This window comes from Acartia tonsa, chromosome 9, assembly GCF_053477335.1.
Source record: "Acartia tonsa isolate MP-2025a chromosome 9, ASM5347733v1, whole genome shotgun sequence".
Taxonomy (NCBI): Eukaryota; Metazoa; Arthropoda; class Copepoda; order Calanoida; family Acartiidae; genus Acartia; species Acartia tonsa.
In genome coordinates, this window is record NC_137268.1 from 47,411,839 (window position 1) to 47,434,486 (window position 22,648).

Sequence of the window (22,648 nt, forward strand, 5' to 3'; positions counted from 1 at the left end):
CAGACATACAGATACCTTATTATATAAAACAAGTATCAATTTGCGTTACCTATGGCCTATACCATTTAGTTTTGGGGTGGGTTGATAAATTTACCACTTATAGTGACGCTACGGCGATTAAGAGGTTGAATGAAATGTCAAGATTTAATGGAATCATCAACAGAAAGAAATGTATATGTGCATGTTTTGTCGATTTTTAAATAAATATTTCAAACTATTATTGTATGATTTTTTACCTTAAATTAATGAAAAATTAAATAGCCTAAAATTAATATATTAGTTAACCAATTGAATTAATTCTATGACTACTTATTTCACACCATACAAAAACTATTGTTTATTTAGTAGCAAAGCTACTCTATGAATGTAAATGTACTTCTCTTCGTTCGGTGATGCTTGTTTTGGGCTATGGCATGTCCCCTAATTATGCTTAGTATTTATGTCGTGCACCTGACACAGACTCTCAACTAACTGGCAATACACCTTAGTCTTAATTTAATTAGATTAGGTTAGCTGAAGGTTGATAGAAACCAACTTTGATAACAAATCAACCTTAAACTAATAGTTGAGCCCCTAGCATCTACCAATACCAAGATTTCAATCTAAACAATGTAATAGTATAAAACCATCCCAGGACCTAGGTTAAGCTTCCCCTAAATGAAGAACTAAATCGGTTCAGTAGTTATTAAAATATAAAGCTTCAAATATAAAACTTACTACTTTATTTACTTTACTTTAACAAAGCAGATATAGAGAACATTCGAATAATTTTATTTAGTTTTAAAACTGGGAAAATGGTTGACATTGAAAATTGTGTCGTAGAGAAAGAAGGGAGAGAGAGGAAGAGCAAAAGAGAAAAATGAGAGGGATAGAATGGAGAGAATCAACACGAATAAAGTAATAAGATGGACCATTTTTACCAAACAAATAAATTTCCAGCATGAAATTTGGCGGACAATTTTGTCATAGTATAACTGGGGTAAACTTGGCTTTTGTATGGATTCTGGGTGATTTATTATAAAGGGAAGAAAATTCAGGTCATTGGTTTGAATGATTGATTTAATGCCTTTTTTCCAGAATTTCAAGTCCAAAACCAAAGAAAAAATATATGGACAAAGTAGATGATAATCGGGGAATTCTTGACAAAAAAATGCTTGTATGATCCATCTGGTACCTTTATGTTTGACAATATGCATGTTCCCAAAATTGCATTGCAATACGATGGGTTAAATGACAAATCTTCCAACAATTAATTAAGTAAATACTAAGGTATGATCAGAGGGTTTATTCTGAGGCTTTGAGGGTTTTTAAAAGGGCTAAATGGTTGATAACTCCCCACGGAAATAAATCTACCTGCCCCCCCCCTCAAATAAATTTTATCTCAAAGATGATTAAAGTTCCTCAACAGATTATGACGTCATACGATAAAATAACCCAGGAGAGGCCAGCATAAATTTTACCATTGGTCAATTACAGTGTATACTGGCCTCTCATTCTATTCTATCGTATGACGTCATAATCTGTTGAGGAACTTTAATCATCTTATTTTATATCAATTAGAAGATACCCCATTTTTTCTGGTGTGGGGGTATTTGAAACAACATGCTATTTTTTTGGCGCTTTGCACCTTGGTTCAAAGCCCTTACTTTTTACGGGTGAATTTTAGGTCAATTCATTCACACTCTAAATGTGTATTTTTACCCCTCAAAATATTTCAGAGGGAGAATATTTACCCCTTTCCCTAATTCCATAGTTATCTTTGATACAAAGTAGAATTATGTCTGTCTGTCTGTTTGTACCAAAGGATCTCGCTAACCGCTGAACCGATCGGGATCTCCTTAACAGGGTAGCTTCCCATAGGTCCCTGGAAGGTTTGTAACTATTTTAGGGGAGGGTACACCCTCCCAAGATAAATCGGCACTAAAAAAATATCCCCCCACCCCACAAAAAAAAACTTAAACTAAAATAAAAATGTGGGTTGTGGGGTTGTGCATTCATATATTTTAGACTAATGTGCAATGTCAACTAAGGTCAATGTTGATTGTGGAATTACAGGATGACAGGCCAATTCAGTGTTTGATTTTGTACAGTAAATCTATTTACATATGAGTTTTTCTCGAGTTTAGAAATATTTCTAACAAAAGGTTTTTAGTTAAATGTACAAAACAAAATAAAATATAAAGAAGTATTTAAATAGTCATTTGCAATTGTACTTTTTAAATTTGCGCACATTCTCGAATAGCTGGGTATCTGTCACTAAATTACCCAGCTTGCATTCTATCACCAATAATATAAAGAGTGGACATATCTGTAAATACTTCGGATAATGGTTTATATCAAAGTATCATCGATCATAGATTGTAAACAACAAATCCTTTAAATTGTTATACGTATATGGTAACACGTTGTGACTGTTTTGAGCCAGTGCATTCCCCCTTGTTGTCTGTAGATTGTAAATTAATGCTGATAATTTACTAGTGAGACCACTTTTAGTAAAGAAGCTAATTCACTGACAATGTCTGACTGTCCGTTCCTTCACCAGTCAGCAGCACTGTGCTTTTTTTCAGTTTTTTTTTGTTAATTCCTATAATACCAATCAACATAATCATGCTACAAAAATGTATAAAAACACGTAGAAAGGAATCGTGATTCCATTTATGATTTATTTTGTGCTTTGCCCCTTATAAATGTTGTCATTCTCGTTGATATTAGTTTTCTGTTGGTTTTTCATCTTAAGAATTCTCTTTTAATTTTAATAATCATTGAATTCATCTTTTGAATGGTTTTAATTTTGTGAGTCCAGTTTTTCTCAATTTTATTTATCAATGTATTAACGTCCGGGGAGGGAGTGTAATATACAATAGTCCCCAAAGTTTTATATTAACGTTTTCTTATTCGTTGGCTCAACAACTTTGGAGACTTATATTCAATTTTATTGGTTGATTCATTAAGTTGAGTGACCAAACGTTTCAAACACTAATTTTAATTTACAGAAAGGGTAATTTTGTGTATCATCATTGGAAGGGAATGTACATAAATTTATCAGCCATTGTCCTATCCCTTTATATCCCCGATTAAAGTCAAACTCAAGAATGAATGGTTATTCTGTTTCTGGGTTAATGAACCTAAATTTGCATAAAAAATTGCAACAATTTATGCAAAATATGCAAACTATGAATAGAAATTTTAGTTATAAGACATAAACAATACTCTTGGTGTATCCAAGTATTAAGCATATTCTAAACTAAATAATTATAAAAAGCGATATTGTAGACCGTGCTCATGTTAAGTACTAGAGTTGGCTCGATATAATTATCTCCCTATTGGCTAGTTTTCTATATGCATATCTATTTCTCAATAAATCTATTTTCTTCACCCGGCATTACTATCTAAAAGAAATTAAATATTTAATAATTTAAATGATTTTTAAAAGATTTTTTTAAATTATATTTTTTTCTTTACATTACCATCACCAAAGGGTTAATGATGATGATTACAATTTTAGTTTAATATTTAAACACACAAAATGTCGCCACAATCGAATTCTTTTAAAACATAGTTTTCTTAAATTTATCATATTATAAATTTAAATTTTCTTTTTTATGATTAGAAATTAAATACATCAATATAAGGTTAATAGCAACATGAAATGAAAAAAATGAATTTATTTTTAATAAAGTAAGATAATGGGTCTTATCGTTCTGGGCAATGAGAGTTTATTATGGATTATTGGAGCACTATGAGTTTTAATCATATATTCCTTGTAAAACTTGAGCTCGTTTATAGACATTTATTTCCTATATTGATCTGACATGGATCTTGAAGCAATTAAGCAGGCCGTTTTGTACATGTTAAAAATTGGAAGATTTCATTAAATAAAAGTAATCGCAAATATACTTAGTAAATAAATAGAATCATTTAGTTCATGTGATATGTTTTTAGTAACTGCAGAAAAAGGTTGCAAAATCAACGGGCAAACGAGGAAAATACTGGGACCTATTTCATAGTCTGAAATTTATTATTACCGCAAACCTCTAGTAAGTCTTTCAAACGAATGGTTTAGGATTAGATAGTGTAAAATAAAACAAACAAATATAAAATGCTTATAAAATTATTGTGTTTGATGATAAAAGAAATGTCTATTCTTCATGCAAATACTTATGGCAATTCCTAGACTTACATGTCATTACACCAATCATTATCGATCAAATAACAAGTTTAGAGTCAGGTCATTAAAAAAAAAGTTTTCTATAATTAGGATAATTTGGCTTTTTTTGTGTGTTTCTTTTATGCACTTTGTCATGAACTAACAAATATATAAGTTCAGACATTTTTTCTCAAATTAAAAGTTTTATTTATAAATATGTCTAAAAATAGTTTTATAAAATGTAGATTTCAGAAAAGCTTGATTATGCCTTTTGTTACTTTAGATATAAAGAAAATTATAACATTTTAAAATCTCTTTAAATTTAAATCCTGAACCTTTTTTTCTTTATTTTTTTCTACGTGTTTTTGATTTATACTTCCTTGCAATCCTTTCATAATAATTAAACAAAAATGAGTTATTTAAGCAAACGCTCGATCATTTAATACCTTGGGATTTAAATATCCATTTATGCTAAATTTTGTTTGCTTAAATAACATTCTATTGCAACAAAAAGGTGATGTTAGCAAATAATTTCTTGAATAAAATCATAAAACGTTTTTTCATTTAATTTTCATTTTTTTCACTGTTGTGTTTTTATTTGACATTAAAAATAAAAATCATAAAAAATCTTCCAAATCAAAGAGAAAAAATCTTTGAATTATTGGTCAATTTAAGTTCAAAGATTTTTTTATTGTAAAAAGTTAATTTTTTAAAAATATTTTAGAAAAAAAATCTCCTAACAAAAAAAAATTATCATAATCCAAGATGGCGTCAATACATGAAAATAATATTTTCAAAACAAAAAAATAAAACTTGAATATCTTTTTTCACAGATTGAATTTCAAAAATCGGTCTGACAATTTTTCCAAAGTCAGTATGATCTATCGAATGAAAAAGGTTTGAAACTGATAGAACATTTCTTTATACTAAAACATATTTTTTCTCACGTTTTTTCCCACACTTCCAAAAAATGAAATTCAATGAAAATTAAATGGTTCTCACGTTAAAAAAATTTTCTCACGGTTCCTAAAAATGAAATTAAATGAAAAACATATGTACCATTTAAATGAAAATTAAATGACCACATTCTAAAAATTTTCCCACGCTTGACATTCTTGAAAAAACCTAATTAATTGAATATTTAAACAAACTGAATATCGCGTTTTTTGCAATGGAATGATTGTTTATTGATGAAAAACAAATTCTTTTTGTAGATGTTGACATGAAAGAAGAAAATTTATTAATTAGATGAAAAATAATTTTCTTATGATTAATAATGACAAAAGAAGATTTAGATTATTCTACGGATAAAAAGATAATTCTATATTGCGTTTTTATCATTTACTTCAAATCAAACATGTAATTTAAAAAAAAATATTTCCAGTATGGTTTCGAAACCGATTAATATCCGCTGGATTTAAACCAGTTTTTAGCCATAAAAACCTAAAAATATGCAATAAAAGTCCCAAATTTGATAAGCAAAGAAATAAAAAACGTTGTTATAAACTTTGGGGACTAGTGTAATAAACAGCCGTATGTCTCCTCCCTCCGTGGATTTTTTTGCTGGTATGAGTTGTAAGGATCCTTGTAATTAGTGTTGAGATGTTACATCCTGTGCAAGATTTCAGAAATTTAGAAGTAGGTAAATTGTACAAAAATTATGTTTTGTACATTTCAAAGAATTTTTAAAAGAACATCAACCCATGGAGAAGGGGGGGGGCATTAGATGTTTATTACACTACTAACAACTTTGGTGACTTTAATTGAATTTAGTTGGTCGGTTCATTAAATTGGGTGTCCAAACGTTTAACCAAAAATTGTTATCTACAGAAGGGGTATTTTTATGTTTCACCATTTGGGTTGTACATCAATTTATCCCTTAGGCCGCCGCATTCAACCATATATAACCCAATAAAGAATTATGACAATTTTGTAAGATCAGTTAATTCATGCTTAAACAAGCTTCACTTTCAATTCATATAAAATCCATAAAGAATTATGACAATTTTATAGGATGAATCAATTCATGTTTGAACAAGCAAAATATCTTACTCTCCTTATTGTAGAGACGTACAGCTATTGATTATAGTACGGCTTTGCTTTGAATTTATTAAATATAAAAGCTTTTTAAGTGAATTTAATTCTCATAAGAAAGTAACACAAGTAGATAAAAATCTATTAAAAAATAGACATTTTTTTTACTTTTAATTAAATTTCCGACTTTTGCATCCCTGCTTTTCTATACTACTAGTCAAACATTATCACCAAGTATTTAACCTTCTACATGCACTATGGGTTCAAAATAATGGGGAGAGAGCATTTTTAAATGTATCCAAACTTTAAAATTTATTTGAAGAAATTATTTTTCAATAGCTTAAGAAAGAGGTGGGTAAGTACGTAAATACCCATGGAGAAAGGGGACAATGGGCTGTAAATCATATTTGTACTCCTACTTTTATAACCACTTTAGCATAGTTGACCTAAAAACCACGGGTTCTTTAATTTAATTGTGATTAATTAATTTGGTTCAAGACAAACAATATACAAATTTATCAACAAATAATTAAAATCTCCAGAAGGGGTAATTATGTTTAATATTATTTGGATGCACACCAGTTTATCGTCCATAGTCTTATTCCTTAAGATCACTAGTAACACCATTCTTACAAAGTTAGAAAACATACTTAAAATGTAAATACTTTTTTTCACTGTGAAGTGTGACTAGAATAAAAAAATTTGATATCCAGTTTCAGACCACTGTGTCCTAGTTGACAACTGAAGACAACGACACTGAAAATTTGCATAATAAATTCAACTTGAAAAAGGAAATTGACAAGGTTTTCTTTAGCATTCATGTGAAACAGTAAAATAGCGTAAAACCTGCAAAGAACTAAAGCGAAGCTTTCATCTACATAAAAGATGTTTACAGTCTCCATTTTATTAATTTTGAAATTATCATAATATTATACAAAAATATAAAAACATTTGTCTAATTAATAAGTAAATTTGACTAGTAGAAAAGTTTACGGCAAAATAGTCTTATTACATGTTAAATATTCCCCTAACGTTCTCTAAAAGACGCTGTAAATAGAATACAGAAACATATAAAGCATTCGCTTGATATTAAAAAACTTTTTGTCACATTAAAGAAATACAATCTTTTTTCTTGTACTTTTCTTATGCGCAAGTTTTAAAATCATAGCCTTTTCTTTTAAATGTTTTTGGTTAGATTCAAAGTTTGTAAGAAATAAATAATTGTATTATAACATTATAAGTTGAATTAGTGGCTCTTTAATTAAGTTCGTTGATTTTCTTCACCTTACCTGTAAAAAAAGAAACAAATATGTTAGAATAGGAAAAAATAATCTTTGACAACATCATTTTAAACAAAAGTAGATCTCAAAAAGATAGTTTTTTTATGCTTATTTTAGTTTTGGTTGGGTAAAGAAATTGTTAATTAAAAGATCTATGGAAATATTTGTCCAACTAAGGCTGGAACCACATTATCAATAGTTTCAAAATAAGATGCGCGGGTGTTTGAAGAATTTTATAAAATATTTTTTGTTCTTAAAAGGATCTAAAAGAAACAAATGCATTAGTGTATATGATTATTATTCAAGAATGTACTAAGGTTTTTTTAAAGAAACAACTCTATAAATTATAAGGTCATTCCGACTGTCATTAAGTATTAGCTATATTCCTCAAATAATAATAAAAAAATTAAACAACATGAAAAATATATCAAATTTAAACATTATTTAAAACTAATTTCCTACAAGTAATAACTGACTTTAATTAAGAACTATGACGAATCCTAAGACAATAAGGCAAACTATTTTTTATAATAACGGCGACAATCTATATTCAATGTAGTAAGGGCTGTCAATGTTAATTCAAAAATGTTTATTTTCACTGCTTTCGAGGATTTTATCATCCTTGTTTATATACATTTAAATCTAAACAAACATTAAGCTTTTTTCATTTAATAAATCATGAAATAAAAACCACAAATTTTAAAGTTCATCTATCTAATATAAAAATTTAGAATTCATAATTAATTTATTTTGAAATTTTTGGTTTTACTAATGTTATTTCTAATCAAGCATATTTGTAAATGGATAGATAAAATAAAGGATAAACAAGGATGACATCATATATAAAAGCGAAGCTTAATATATGGCACAGTCACAAAGTTCATACCGACAAACAAACGAACATTTAACAATTAACGCTTTTGATATTGGAGATGTTTTGTCTATAATTAATTTTACCTAGAGTAGTTTGATCAGCTGCTATTAATGATAGATGTCAGAAATTTTGGTTATAATCCCTAAAAAAAATCTTCTCGTTAAGACTCTTTGCTTGTAAGTCTATTTGGTTTATTTTGTTTTTTTTGGAAATTCTATGAGTTTCGCTGCTTAATGATGTTACCATCCTTGTTTTCTGTTTGTTTTGAAGTAAACTGCAACTTTAAATTATGAAATGATTAATCCTTTTTCTAATCTTTACCCTTAACATAAACAGTAAATGAGAAAAGGTACCTTCCTACTCTACAAATAAGAACATATGTATGCATGTAATTGTAAGATAAAATAGCTTTTACTTCATTGAAGCTAGAAGGTAAAACAAAAATTATGTATTCTTCTTAGTTCATAATACATTTCTTCGGGTTTATTAAGGAAAAAACAGGCATAAATTTTAAATATACGTCCAATCGCAAGATGGATAAACTTGATTACAGAAAAGGTCTGCTGCTAACACAACTAACACCCAGTGAACTATCTCACAAAAACTGTATACAAACAAATAGTGACCAGCTTCAGACATTAAAAGTTCGTTTTTTGTATGCAATCAATTTTTCTATTTTTAAAAAATTCCTTTTTTCTTAAGAAGTAGCAATAAGAGGCTGATAATGATCAAAGAAAAATGACTGTATTTCATCAATAATAATTAAAAAAGTAAGATACTAATTCTATTAAAAAAAGAAACGTTGTGTTAAACATAAAGGACAAAAACTTATTACTGGTTTTGTTCCTACAAAAATAAACACTTTAACTCTCATATTGAAGACAGTTGGACTAATGACTTGCTCTGATAAGAGCTGTGCTAATATGCTAAACAGCCAATCACTAAAAATATACAAATACCTATTGCTGCTTTTGATCATGAAGAAAAGACATATTTAAATAATGTACAATAGTTAAATATTTGAATTTGAAAGGCAACGGTCTTCTAACAAATATTATATGGTTGTGTATGCTCTATACTGCTCACTTGAATAAAGGGATAGCCAAATAAAAGAAAAATTATAGGTTATAATAGTTACCCAGGGAAGAAGGGGACTGTAAATTACACAGATACCCAAACGTTCTCTCATTCGTTTGCTTATAAAAACTGGATAGGAATATCATTCTCATTTAAACAAAAACTCATTTTTATGCTAAAATGTGGTTTAATTTTGGTTTTTAATTTTCATTTATTTCTCTGAAGTAGTCATTTTTTCCCCCGAGGTAATTATGCATTCTTTTAGTAATTAATAAAAATTCTAATATCTTCAAAAAAAATTCAAAAATCTTCTAAAAATCTTTTCTCAGATTTTCATATAAATATGACTGTATAGACATGGGAACTTCAGTCGTGCGAGGCTTGTGGTGCAGAACTGAGATTCTGTTCACAGGTTGCCATGCTCGGGGAAAAAAATGACTACCTCGGGGAAAAAAATGATACCTCAGGGAAAAAAATAACTACCTCGGGGAAATAAATGACTACCTCGGGGAGAAAAAAAGGATATTTACATCCACTATTTAAGGGGTCGTTTATGTGAGAATGTTCTTTTTTACCTATCCCTAAACACCTGCTAACACTACTTTATTTTTACAAGTAAGGATAAGAATAACAAGTAACACAATGCAATGTATATAGTAAAGTTGAAAAATAGGACGTCCTAGCTTTAAATTTTAATAGGGTTAAAATGAGTGATTTCAAAGGGGTAATGTAAAGTATATATTTTTTTTATTTTTAAGTGGGTAAAATCAGGGGTTTCAAAGTTTGAGGAGGGTAAACAATCCTTTACCCCCACCATTGGAAATCTATGCTTGAAAAACGCTTGCTTGTTTTATTTAAAGCAATGTATAAAAAGGTTAAAATTAAACTTCATATATAAAAATGTAAAGTGTATTAATTGTATAACACAAATATCAAGTTTCCTTCATTGCATATAGATTATATGTACTTATAAGTAGCGAAGCTTTTCTGCATTTAGAGTAGCTCCTACCAAGACGGATATTTGAGTAGTTCTATTAATTTCAAACTCTAAAGAAAAATCAAAAGCTTACCAAATATTAAATCCTCACTAGAAGTTTGGCCGTCTATTTTAAAACTAGATTGTTATATATCCTACTAGCGGCTACGGCCCCTAGAAGCCTCTAGGGGCACTTAAAGTAGAAGGGGAAAATGTCGACCTCATCCCATTTTAAATTTGAGTTTCAAAAGAATAAAAAATATTTTTTTGGGGGGGAGGGGGGGGGGTGGGGAGTTGAAGACACCCTCCACAAAAATAGTTTAAAACCTTCCCAGGACCTACAAGTAGCTTCACTGTAAAAGGAGAATAATATCGGTTCAGCGGTTAGCGAGATCATTTGGGACAAACAAAAATACGCTTACTACTTTATATAATAGGATTATATTGAACTTTGAAATAATGATTTCTAGGGCGTTACTCCATTTTCTTGTGCATGTGTCTTTCTGTCTTTGCTTGCATGTATATTTTCATCCTTGTTGTTTGAATATATATTTTTGCAGTATGTGCAAGATAACTTACAAAAATCTGCAAAAATATATCAAGTACATTTATATTCATAATTATTAACAATAAATTTACCAAAGTTCTTTTATTGGTTTAACAAGAACAATTATGTTTATAAGTAGAGCAGCTAAAAACTAAAGATTTTCTATTATATAAAGTAGTGAGTTTTTTTGTCTGAAGATTAAGATTTCGATAACTACTTAACCGGTGTAATGAAGTAAAATTAAAGGAATACAAAAAAAACTTATTTCTTTTAGAAATGGATATAGATAATAAACAAAGTTCTCATAAGGACAGGAGGACGCAGGATACGTACGCATAGTGTCATATTTAAAGAGTAGCTGCGCTACATAAAAACTTAGTTGCGTGTTATCTATTGAATATTTTATTGAAAAGGCGTCGCGTTTTATTGTCATTTGGACATATTTTATTATTTTAATATTATTTATTATTAAATTTTATGATATTTGTAATGTACCTACAGTATGCAATGAACTTAATCTTCCTGCTTAGGCATTCTTAAGATCTTAATTGGCTTATTGAAACTCTCTTCTTATAATGGATATATTTACAAAAGGAAAATTTTTCGTCAATTTATGTTGCTAATATAGACCTCCATTATTTTACTCCAGTAAAAGAGGAAAGGATGCGATTAAGTAGGAGGATTGGGGGTATAATAATTTTAGTCAGCTGGGAGTATCACTTTATTAGAGTACATAAAGAGTATGACCTCTAAGTAATACAGCGCAAAAATATTTGTTAGTGACATCATATGGCTTTTTTTTGGTTCTCTCATACACATTTTACTAATTTAACCAACTTTTCCAGGGTCGATTTCTTTTGGGATGGTGGTGGTAACCTCCCCCCAAAAAGTTATAAACCTTCTCAGAACTTGTGAAAAGCTACATTGTAAAGGAGAACCATATCGGTACAGCGGTTGGCGAGATCTAAGTAATGTTTAACATTAATAAGGTGAAAAATAAATAAATATACTATACTTTTTCTTATAAAACCTAAATCAAACAATTGGCAAAATATAAACTTTAGTGTACAACCAATAAGTAAATTGTATTTTTAGAATCTAAGTGAACAAAATCATTTACTATAAGTTTAATATTTAACAAGTATGGTAACATTCATAGCCATAAAATAAGGGAAAAAAACAAAATATAATTGTGAAATATTCTGCAGAAACAATTTTTTGTTTCACTCAAAATTATTTGTAAATAGAATGCAAATGCATTTGTCAGCATGACCGAAAGACTAAAAGTGCTCTAAAATCTAAATCCTTTTTAAAAGCGAGGCTTTTCTCTGATTAGGATCAGTTTGTCCGTCCGTAAAAGATAACTCTTTTGCGTCCGTCACTTTGACAATAAGACTTTCTCATTAATCATATGAGATAGAGTTCTGATTTTTTGGTATAAAGATTCTCCTAACTATAGTGCATATTTGACTTTGTTTGTGACCGCCTTTTTACTAATTAAAAAAATCATTTGTTTTTCAATATCATTGTGAGTAAGTATGTGTTTGATTGCGAATGTCCATAAGCTGCGCTACTAACCATATTCCTTTTTTAAAATGACTTACATTGGGAAGTAAATTGTCATGGTAATGTAACATGAATTGTTTATAAGATAATCCATTACATCATTTTACAACTAAATTAGAATAACTATAAAAAAAAGGATAGGTAAGAGAATAGTTATTTCTCGCATCAAATTATAAACAGCTTTCCGCGGATATAGAATGTACAATTATAAGATTAAAACTAGTTTTTTTAGCCCCGAGATGCCGAAGGTACGGGCTAAAAAAAACTAGTTTTAATCTTATGATTGTACATTTTTATATTCGTAGAAAGCTGGATATAATACGATGCTAGACATAGTTTTTTTTTGTATGGATGAGAACCGGTTCCTATCCACCGGATTCGAATGAATACGAGAAAGATTTATTTCATAGTTTCATGAAGTGCATCAAACGAGTTCAGATACTTAATAGTAATAGTAGCGTTTATAGCAATTCACCTGGGGAGATTAAAAAAAGGGAGAAGCAAATTAACTCTTCTTTATATCTTGTTTTAGGGAGAAATTTGAAACCACCTTCTGCACTCCATTGTATTCATCACTTGATATAGCTATATGGTAGAAAATATAAAATCTCTCGAATATTTGAATGTTTGCAAAAAAAAATGTACAATAGAAATTATGATTTTTTTTATATAAAAGCTCCTTTTACCTATACCCAAATCTTTATATATATTTAAATTGTAAAATATATTTAAGACCTTTACTTTGAGTGGTTTATAGAAGAGCTATGCAATTGATAAGAATTTTGCTAACTCTCCCACGTTTAACTATTAACAATAATTTTAGACATTTAAAAGTTTAAACCATATTGAAAAAAAACTCAAATAAATGATATGCTCGAGGAGGGAAAGGTGTTCTAAAAACTGTATCGAACAGAGAATACATGGCTTTATTCTCTATGGTAATATTAAGGTAAAATGGAGAAAGAAAAAAAAATAAAACAACTAAATAATTCTTAGCTTTTATATATATTGACCACATAATTATTTAATTTTTGAAACATCTTAAAAATTTATTAATATGGAAATTGATTTTAATTTGTCAAATAATAAGTTCTATCCTTTAATATACGGATCTTGAACAAAGTAGCTTCAGGACAAAGTAGCCTCCTAAGGAAAGTAGCCGCCACTGTTACTAAAGGTCATGGCCGCAGCGCTCGGCCCCCTGGCCTGTCTAGCCGCGGGCGCTCGGCCCCCTAGCCTATAACCTAACCTAACCTAACCAAAAAATTGTAAAAACAATATCAAAAATGTAAAAACAATATTAAAAATTGTAAAAACAATATTAAAAATTGTAAAAATCTATCGACCATTTTTTGCAAAATCCACGACATTCTAAACCACCTATGTATTATCAGTTGATTATATTTTTCTTAAATTAATGTTCTGAGGCTATCATAGGTTGGGTTATAAGCTAGGGAACCGAGCGCTGCGGCCATATTGGAGACTATTTTTCTTTGGAAGCTACTTTTCTTAAGTAAATGTCCAGAAGCTACTTTGTCCGAAGCTACTTTGTCCAAGATCCTTAATATACACATTACAAAGGTGGTGCTACATATCAACTTTGCTATTAAAAGCTTTCAAAACTAGTTTTGTGAGGCCTCTAACCCAAAAATTAAAAATTTTGTAGCACTGCTGCAACACTATTTTGAACAACAACATTCCTAAACTTTGTAGGTCGATATTAATAAAAAATGTAAAAAATGAACAAAATACGTAGCACTACTCTGTATATTTATAATACAAAGTAGAACGATGTCTGTCTGTCCGTCTGTCCGTCTGTCCGTCTGTCCGTCTGTCTGTCCGTCTGTCCGTCTGTCTGTCCGTCTGAAGCTTAAGATCTCAGTAACCACTGAACCGATTGGGCTCTACTCTTCAGGGAATATACCTACTGGTCCTGTGATGGTTTTAAGCTATTTTTTTGGGGGGTGGGTCACCCCTAACCCCCCCAAAAAATGAAAAATACCCCCCCCAAAAAAAAAAAATTTTTTTTTTTACTTTTTCTTATAAAATCTAAAATACGAAAAATTAGGTTGATCAAACCTCTTGGGGCAAAGCCCCTAGAGGCTAGGGGCGAAGCCGCTAGTAGGTAAAAAAGTGGGAAGAACTATGGTATAATAGCTGTTTGTTGTTTTGGAGTGTAGCTTCTCTACAACTTATATACTATTATTGACTTATATGCCATTACAATCAGGGAGAGAGGGTACATTCAGCTGTTTATTACACTAGTCCTACAAGTTTTTATAAGAAAGTTTTCTTATTCTTTGCTTAACAACTTTGGGGACTTTTATTAAATTTTGATTGGTTGGTTCATTAAGTTGAGTTTCCAAACGTTCCAACCACTAATTGTAATCAACAGAAGGGATAATTTTGTGTATCATTATTGAGGATGTATAGTATAATGTATATTGATTTATCAGCCATCATGACATCCTTGTTGAAAGATATTTTTGTGGTAAGATGATAAGCTTAACAACGTGTGAACTTTTTACAAGGGTTCGACAGCCGCTACTTTTTGCAAACAAAATCACAAAAGCTTTCTTCGTATGTTTACTGCTATCAAAAATATTTTTAGAACTAATTAAAAGCTTTGTAATAGAGAAGAACCATATCAGTTTAACGAGTTTCTTTCCCGATTGCTATTTAAGATAGACAACTAAAATAATTGTTAAAGATTCCTTGTACCAATGAGCATTTGAATTTCTATTTATAATCGCATATTATGTCTATTCCTTTTTCTTTCCTTTATGACAACTGAACAATTACTATATATCTTTACTAGCGGCTTCGCCCCTAGCCTCTAGGGGCTTTGCCCCAAGAAGTTTTTTGGGGGGGTTGGGGGTGTCCCACCTCCAAGAAAATAGTTATAAACCTTCCCGGGACATATGAGAAGCTACCCTGTAAAGGAGAACCAGATCGGTTCAGCGGTTAGCGAGATCCTTCGCTACAAACAAACAAACAAACAGACACACAGACATCGTTCTACTTTGTATTATAGATTTTTGTGCTTCGCTACTTATGGATGTTGTTTTAATTATCATGCAAAGTAACTCACCAAAACAATATAAACAACCCTTTATATTTCAGGGATCTAAGGGGATAAGACAATGGCTGTACATCCCCAATAATGATGCACAAAATTGCCCCTTCTGTAGATTACAATTAGTGGTTAAAACGTTTGGATACTCAACTAAATAAACCAACCAATCAAAATTAAATAACAGTCCCCCAGGTTACTGAGCCCACGAATAAGAAAACTTTATCATGAGACTTTGGGGACTAGTGTAATAAACAGCCCAATGATCCCTCCCTCTTTATATTTGCTTTGCACGAATAAAAATATGTTTGGTTATAGAGTATAGACTGAGTGTCCAAAATTATGGCTTACAATTAGTCAAACTAACTTTATTATGCATAAAAACGTTCTTACAAAACATTTTAAAATTTTGCCATTAATTTTCCGTGCTTATAACTTAATTTCTTGTTAAAAGCGAAGCTTTTCTATAATTAGGGTCTGTAAATCTGTACTCTGTGAATAGGTGAATTTGGATGATGATTCTTGTAATAGTTAGGTACGACTTAGAAAGCGAAGTAACTCTATTATTGCTACCAGAAAATCTGTATGTCCATTTAAAACATGTTGTTTTTAACTCTTTTTTTGGATGATATAATTACTCATCTGATTTTTTGGATAAATGATTCCTAGGACAACAAGGTAAAATATTTTATCGACGTTTGTCTATCAAGTCATAAAAATGTAAGTATGACCTTAACCAGAATTATTTACGCAGTTTTGCAACGAGTTATTTTTTACTCCAGAAATAAATATGTTCTAGGGGATGATGAAACGTGGATATTTCCTTGATGGGAAGGCTCCAAGAAACTTAGTTTTCATCAATAGCAAATGGATCATTCATAGCCCTCCCATTTGATTATTTTAACTTCCTGCAATAATTTAATAATTTTTTGCTAATGTATGAACACTTTTGCCTAAAAGTCAAAATATTTTGGTTGACTATATAATATTTATGAATTACAAATAAAGGTGCATAAATAAATATGTCTCGTTGCTATGGTTGCTATTTGGTAGTATTAGTTTTATTTTAAAGTGATCTTTTTTGCTTATTGCGTAGGTCCGTACTTCCTTCCGTAATTATAAAGATCTAATTGTCAATAAAGGCATGTTTAAATTGTCACATCGATTGTTGAGTTTCGCTTTTATGGATGTTGCCGTCCTAGTTTGAAATACAAGGACAATAGTGACCAATACAAGCAAAGCAACAACAAGCAAAGAGTAATTCAGGTCAAAAGAAGAATACATTTTAATATAGTAAAGGTGAAAATCTTATTGAACATTAAGAAAATTAATTATTGAAGTCCAAGATTATTAGAATAAATCTTATTTTGCTTTGCAAATTTAGAAATGTTTGTGTTTTAAAAGCAATTATAAATGACAACGATTTTTTTCAACCTTATGTTTTCCAACATGTCAAAAATATGAATTGCAACAACTTATATACACGCCTTGTATAATTATTCTATCAACAATTTTTTTCTGGGAAATGCAGGGAGGGAAGGGTCCTTGGGCTGAAAATTAGGATTGTTCTCAAAGTTTGGTAAAGATATTTTCTACTTGATTGATTGGTGCAAGATAGCAATATCCAATCTTTTTAACTAATCATTTTGATATACATAAGCTATTCATTTACAATCTTTTGCTATGTACATTGTACATCCCCTTCTAAAAGATTAACTAACTGACCAATAAATGACAATGGAAACCTAAATTAACGACGATTTGTCCCCCTGTCATAATATCCACGTGTATTCTACATCCATTATAACACCACACATTATGTAATATTTTAGAAAAGTTCCTTCATATATAAAATTATAAGCTATAAATTCCCACATCCCTTGATATTTATGGGACAGGCCTAAACAAGCAGGAGTAGGTAAATGGAGGATTAATGCTTTTAAATGAAAAATCATTAGAGTAAAACACTAGAGGGAGAAAGGGTTAAATAACTGTATCTCTCCATCGCAACCGCCTTGTGCAACCTTTCTATTGGGTCATTGAAAATCAACCAATGGTGTCGCTTATATTACCACAGCCAAGTAGCAATAAATAATTTAGAAGCAGACGAAGAAGGTCTTTGAAAAAGGAATGGAGGTAGTTGTCTGTATATACATCTATACTATAGATCTGTAGAAATATATTTTTTAAACTATATTTTATAAATGTGGTCTAGTATCAAGTTTATAACTTTCAAAATAAATAAATAACCAACATTATTCTATCTTCTAATGACCGCAACCCTATTTCCCTGTTATTGGTCAAGACAGCGCTAACAAATTTAATCTGTTTGAGGTGTGGCACAAACAGTGTTTGTCATTTGTTTGTCAACTAAGATACTCCATAACTAACTTTATCTCATGTTTTTTTTTATTTGTTTTAACCCGATAATAGTGCATAAAGTTGTTTTTTGTCTTAAGCTTGATATTTCTATTGCTTTAAAACCATGTAAGCTTCAATTAGGTTCTGTAATGGTTTAGGCTATTTTTCTATTTTTCCTATTAGGATGGGCGGATACATTAAGCTATTTATTGCACCATTCCAAAAAGTTTTAAAATAAAGTTGTCGTTTTCGTTGGCTTATCAACTTTGGGGGCTTCTATTGAATTTAGATTAGTTATTTCATTAAGTTGAAATTCATAACCTTCAACCACCAATTGTAATTTACAGAAGTTTTTTTTGTGTATCATCATTGGGGATGTAGATAAATTTAACGGCCATTGTTTTATCCCTTTAGATCAATGATTCCCTTCAAATACAGAACTTATAGATGCTAGAGGGGTAGCCACTAGTTAAGTATAAAAAAAATAACATAGTAGGGTATTTAATTTAAAACCTATCTTTAGTATTAATAAAAGTAAATGAAAAACATATTTAAAATGTACTTGCGGATACTTTAGTATCAATTATAGAGTTGCAACTACTTTAAGATTATACCTAACTGCTACAGGAATTCTTTTGCAAGGATTGAAATTTAAATTTTAACATGCCAAAATTTACATTTACAGATTTAAAAATTAAAACACAATAAACTAAATTTAACTGACCAATACAAATTAAAATAGATAATCCTGATGATATAAAAACTTTTCTCGTATTCATTCGTTTCCGGTGGATAGGAACCGGTTCTCATCCATACGAAAAACTATGTCTAGCATCCTATTATATCCAGTTTTCTACGAATATAGAAATGTACAATCATAAGATTAAAACCAGTTTTTTTAGCCGGTGCCTCCGGCACCTCGGGGCTAAAAAAACTAGTTTTAATCTTATAATTGTACATTCTATATCCGCGGAAAGCCGTTTATAATACGATACGAGAAATAACTTGTTTGCAATTCCTAAATTCTTTATAATGCGCTTTGTTAAATACTGTTTGCTGGTTTTATACATTCTTACTGGAGAATAATTTGATCATTAATAGCAAAAGCGATAGTTTTAGTCTTAATTTACCTCCATACGAAGGTCCTACGACAAATGCAGGAGTCCCAAACGTCGGAGTGTACAAACGTCGGAGTGGATACTTAACCTAACCTAACCTATTTTAGACCATCTTATAGGTTTTTAAATGCCTATCCCCTGCGGGGGGCTTATTTGTTCTTCTATATCTTAACATAACCTAATCTGTATAGAAATACTTAATAAAATTAATATTTTAACAGTCCTGCGTTTGTCCACTCCGACGTTTGGGACTCCTGCGTTAGTCCTGGAACCCATACGAAGCGTATCATAGAAGGCCAACCCTTCAATTGGGCCTTTGAATATCAGCAAATAGCGTCGTAAATATTCAACACAGCAAAGTCGCTTTAAAAATTGCAGAAATCAATTTGCTAGAAGACGAAAAAGGTCTCCACCACTGGAATCAGGTAGCTGTCTGGGTTGTACATCTAAATTTATAAATTTATTTGTGGTTCTTACAATTTTTAAAAGAATTAGTTGAACCACAGAAACACCATACAGTGCAAAATTTGAAAGGTGTTTATTCAAATATATATTTGACATAAATGCCATTTTATGGCAATACTCCAAACAATACCACCAAAATAATTTTCTTCAAAAGAAAGAGGGCTGTTTATTATACTAGTCCCAAAAGTTTTATAAAAACGTTTCTTATTCGTTGGCTTAACAACTTTGGGGACTTGGTTGATTTTGATTGGTTAGTTCAAACAGTTGAGTGTTCAAAAGTTCCAACCCCTAATTTTAATCTACAGAAGTGGTAATTTTGTGTGTCATCATTGGGGATGTGCATAAGTTTATCAGTCATTGTCTTATCCCTTTAGATCCCTGAAAATAATAATCTAAAGCTCCAAAATCATCTCACATTCTTTTACCCCTTATAAATCCCATTGCACGCACTTGGATTAAGTTTATAATAAACCAAAAATTTTAAATCTTTTTGTTAAAATTAAATTTCGCTGTTTTATCGAAATACAATTTTGTTACATTCTGTTTGAAATGTCAAGTATTATCGATTTTATTATTTACCTTTGCCAAAGTATAAGATTATAGTTAAAAGTATGTGAGTAATTTCTAAGGAATTTTATGTAGAATTTATAATTATTAAAAAACTGTTGTTAAAACACCTTTTTTCATAAATTTGTTTTTCTTTTTTTAGAAATTTTAGAATTAAAATGATGTAATATTTCAAGCCTTAACAACATATATTTCATTGTAGTATTTCTTTTTTCATTTTCTTTTAAAAGTCTTTCAAGAATGGCTTCGAAACCGATTAATGTCCGTTGGATTAGAACCAGTACTCAACGATACTGAAAAATCATAAATCATAAATAGGATTTTAGAAAATGTTAATAAACTTTATTAGATCAAGAATTCAATTTAATCAAGTAGTAAGGTTTTTTATCTAAACCATAATATCTCAATAACTACTGAACTGATTGGTTTCTATATTTTAGGTATGCTTCACATAGATCCCGGATAGGCTAGATCATTTTCAGATTTCAATCTAGGGATGGTGTCAAGCTATTTTTCTAGTCCTTTCATACAGATACCCAAGATACAAGGGGCGCAACCACTATTATTTAAAAAAAACATTATAGATCAATATGATAAGAACATTAACATATACATATTTTTATTGATTTTAAACATTATTACATAACTTATATTAAATTATTGGATTTATTATTACTTGGATCTTACTCCAGATTATTATATACTCTATTAAATTGACAATTTTAGCTGGCTAAATTAACTATCCACCCACCCAACCCCTCTAACCCTATCCCCTCTCCTCCTAATGGATGCACGAACTGACCAAAAAGTTATGTCCTAGTTAGCAATCTAAATTGATGACAATTTTTTCCCAGTCATAATATCCACTATATTCTATATCCATTTACATATTTTTATTGATTTTAACATTATTACGTAACTAATATTTAATTGTATTGATTAATATAAAAGTATATTTATTGAGAACTGTAAAATACACTAGAAATCTTACTCACCAGTTTTGTTTTAATCAGATGATAGACATAAAATTATCAGCAAAATATCCTTCAATTATTTTCACTTCAAAATCACTTAAAAGTCACGTTTTAAAAGAATCACTATCAAATAATGATTATATTTCACTAAAAATTATAAGAAAAGGAAGTTTTTATAACGTTAAACACATGCAACATGAGAATGCATACATGTATGTTAATATCTTTTAAATCTTATAATCCAGCGTTTTAACTGTAAGGCCTTGTGTATTAAACTAAAGCTGCATTATCACACACACACACACACACACAAGCACAGCTGCCTGATTCAGGGCAAAATATATACCGTTGCAAAATCATGCAAAAATGCGCCAATTTTTAAAACAAACAAAAAAAGATCCCAGATTTTGTTGTAAATAAATATAAAAATGCGGAATTTTATTTTAATTGTGTAATAATTAATATTTACCCCTGTTGCGAAACCAAAGGGCTTTCATGATTTTCGTTGTCATAGATACTCAAGCTACGCGACACACAGAGAAGTTTTGTGTTGGAATATATATTTATTTATGTTTTAACTCTACTGCATGCAGTTCAGGTATACTCGCGGATAATAGAGATACAATTAGAGTAATCATTTTCTTTTTTATTAATTTTTAGCAGTTTATAAGAAAGGGTAACAATTGCTGTAGAACAATATTATTTTCTTCACAAATAAACTTTAAAAATAATTTATTATTTTAGGGTTAAGTAAGGGTTATACAAGAGCCTAGTGGAATAGAGCTTCTTATATGGGCTAATTAGACGGGTTTGAAATGACTAAAATAAGTTAGGGGGTATCAAAGTCGTTTAAAATATAATGTTCTAAAAAATCAAGTGTAAATTGTTTTCTAACGTTTATAAAGATCGAATTTTGTTAATCTTTACTAAAACAGACTATTTTTAGTAGCGAAGCTACTCTATAATTTAAATGTCCGTCTGTCTTAGTTTTGGGGGAAACGTGATTTTCTCGGCTTCTATAAAAGATAAAAGGCTGAAATTTTTTGACAACATTCCTATTATTAAGGAGCCCAATTAACTATAAAACATCAATGGCGGTCAGACCGCTTTTTAACAGGTTTTAGGCTATTTTTGTATTTTTCACATTTTTCTCCGTATCTTTGGTGTTTATGGTCCAATTTCCAAAATTTTTTAGTTTTAGATATCAAAATAAAATTTCCTGTCATTTCAAGAAAACAACTATGACGGTCAGACTTCCCTTAAGCAGGTTTTAGGCTATTTTTGTATTTTTCACATTTTTATCCATACCTTTGGTGTTTATGGTCCGATTTCCAAAATTTTTTAGTTTCAGATATCAAAATAAAATTTCCTGTCTTTTCAAGAAAACATCAATGGCGGTCAGACTGCCTTTTTGCAGGTTTTTGGCTATTTTTATATTTTTCACATTTTTCCTCAAATCTTTGTTCTGATTTCAAATTTTTTTTAGTTAAAAATATCAAATTAAATTTTCTGTTGTTTTGAGCATCCAGTATGTAATTTACTTTGACCGTCAGTCTGTTAGTCATAGTACTGATATATAAGTATCAAAA

General features: G+C 30.0%; 1 protein-coding gene across 1 annotated transcript in view; it reads right to left on the reverse strand.

Annotated features, from left to right (window-relative positions):
* Window positions 1–21,314, reverse strand: part of LOC145329099 (uncharacterized) — a 264,242-nt gene extending 242,928 nt beyond the window's left edge. Inside the window, exon 1 of the mRNA XM_080173132.1 lies at window positions 21,081–21,314. The gene's annotated coding sequence lies outside the window, so the exon portion shown is untranslated. The remainder of the gene's footprint in view (window positions 1–21,080) is intronic.
* Between the last annotated feature and the right edge of the window lie 1,334 nt (window positions 21,315–22,648).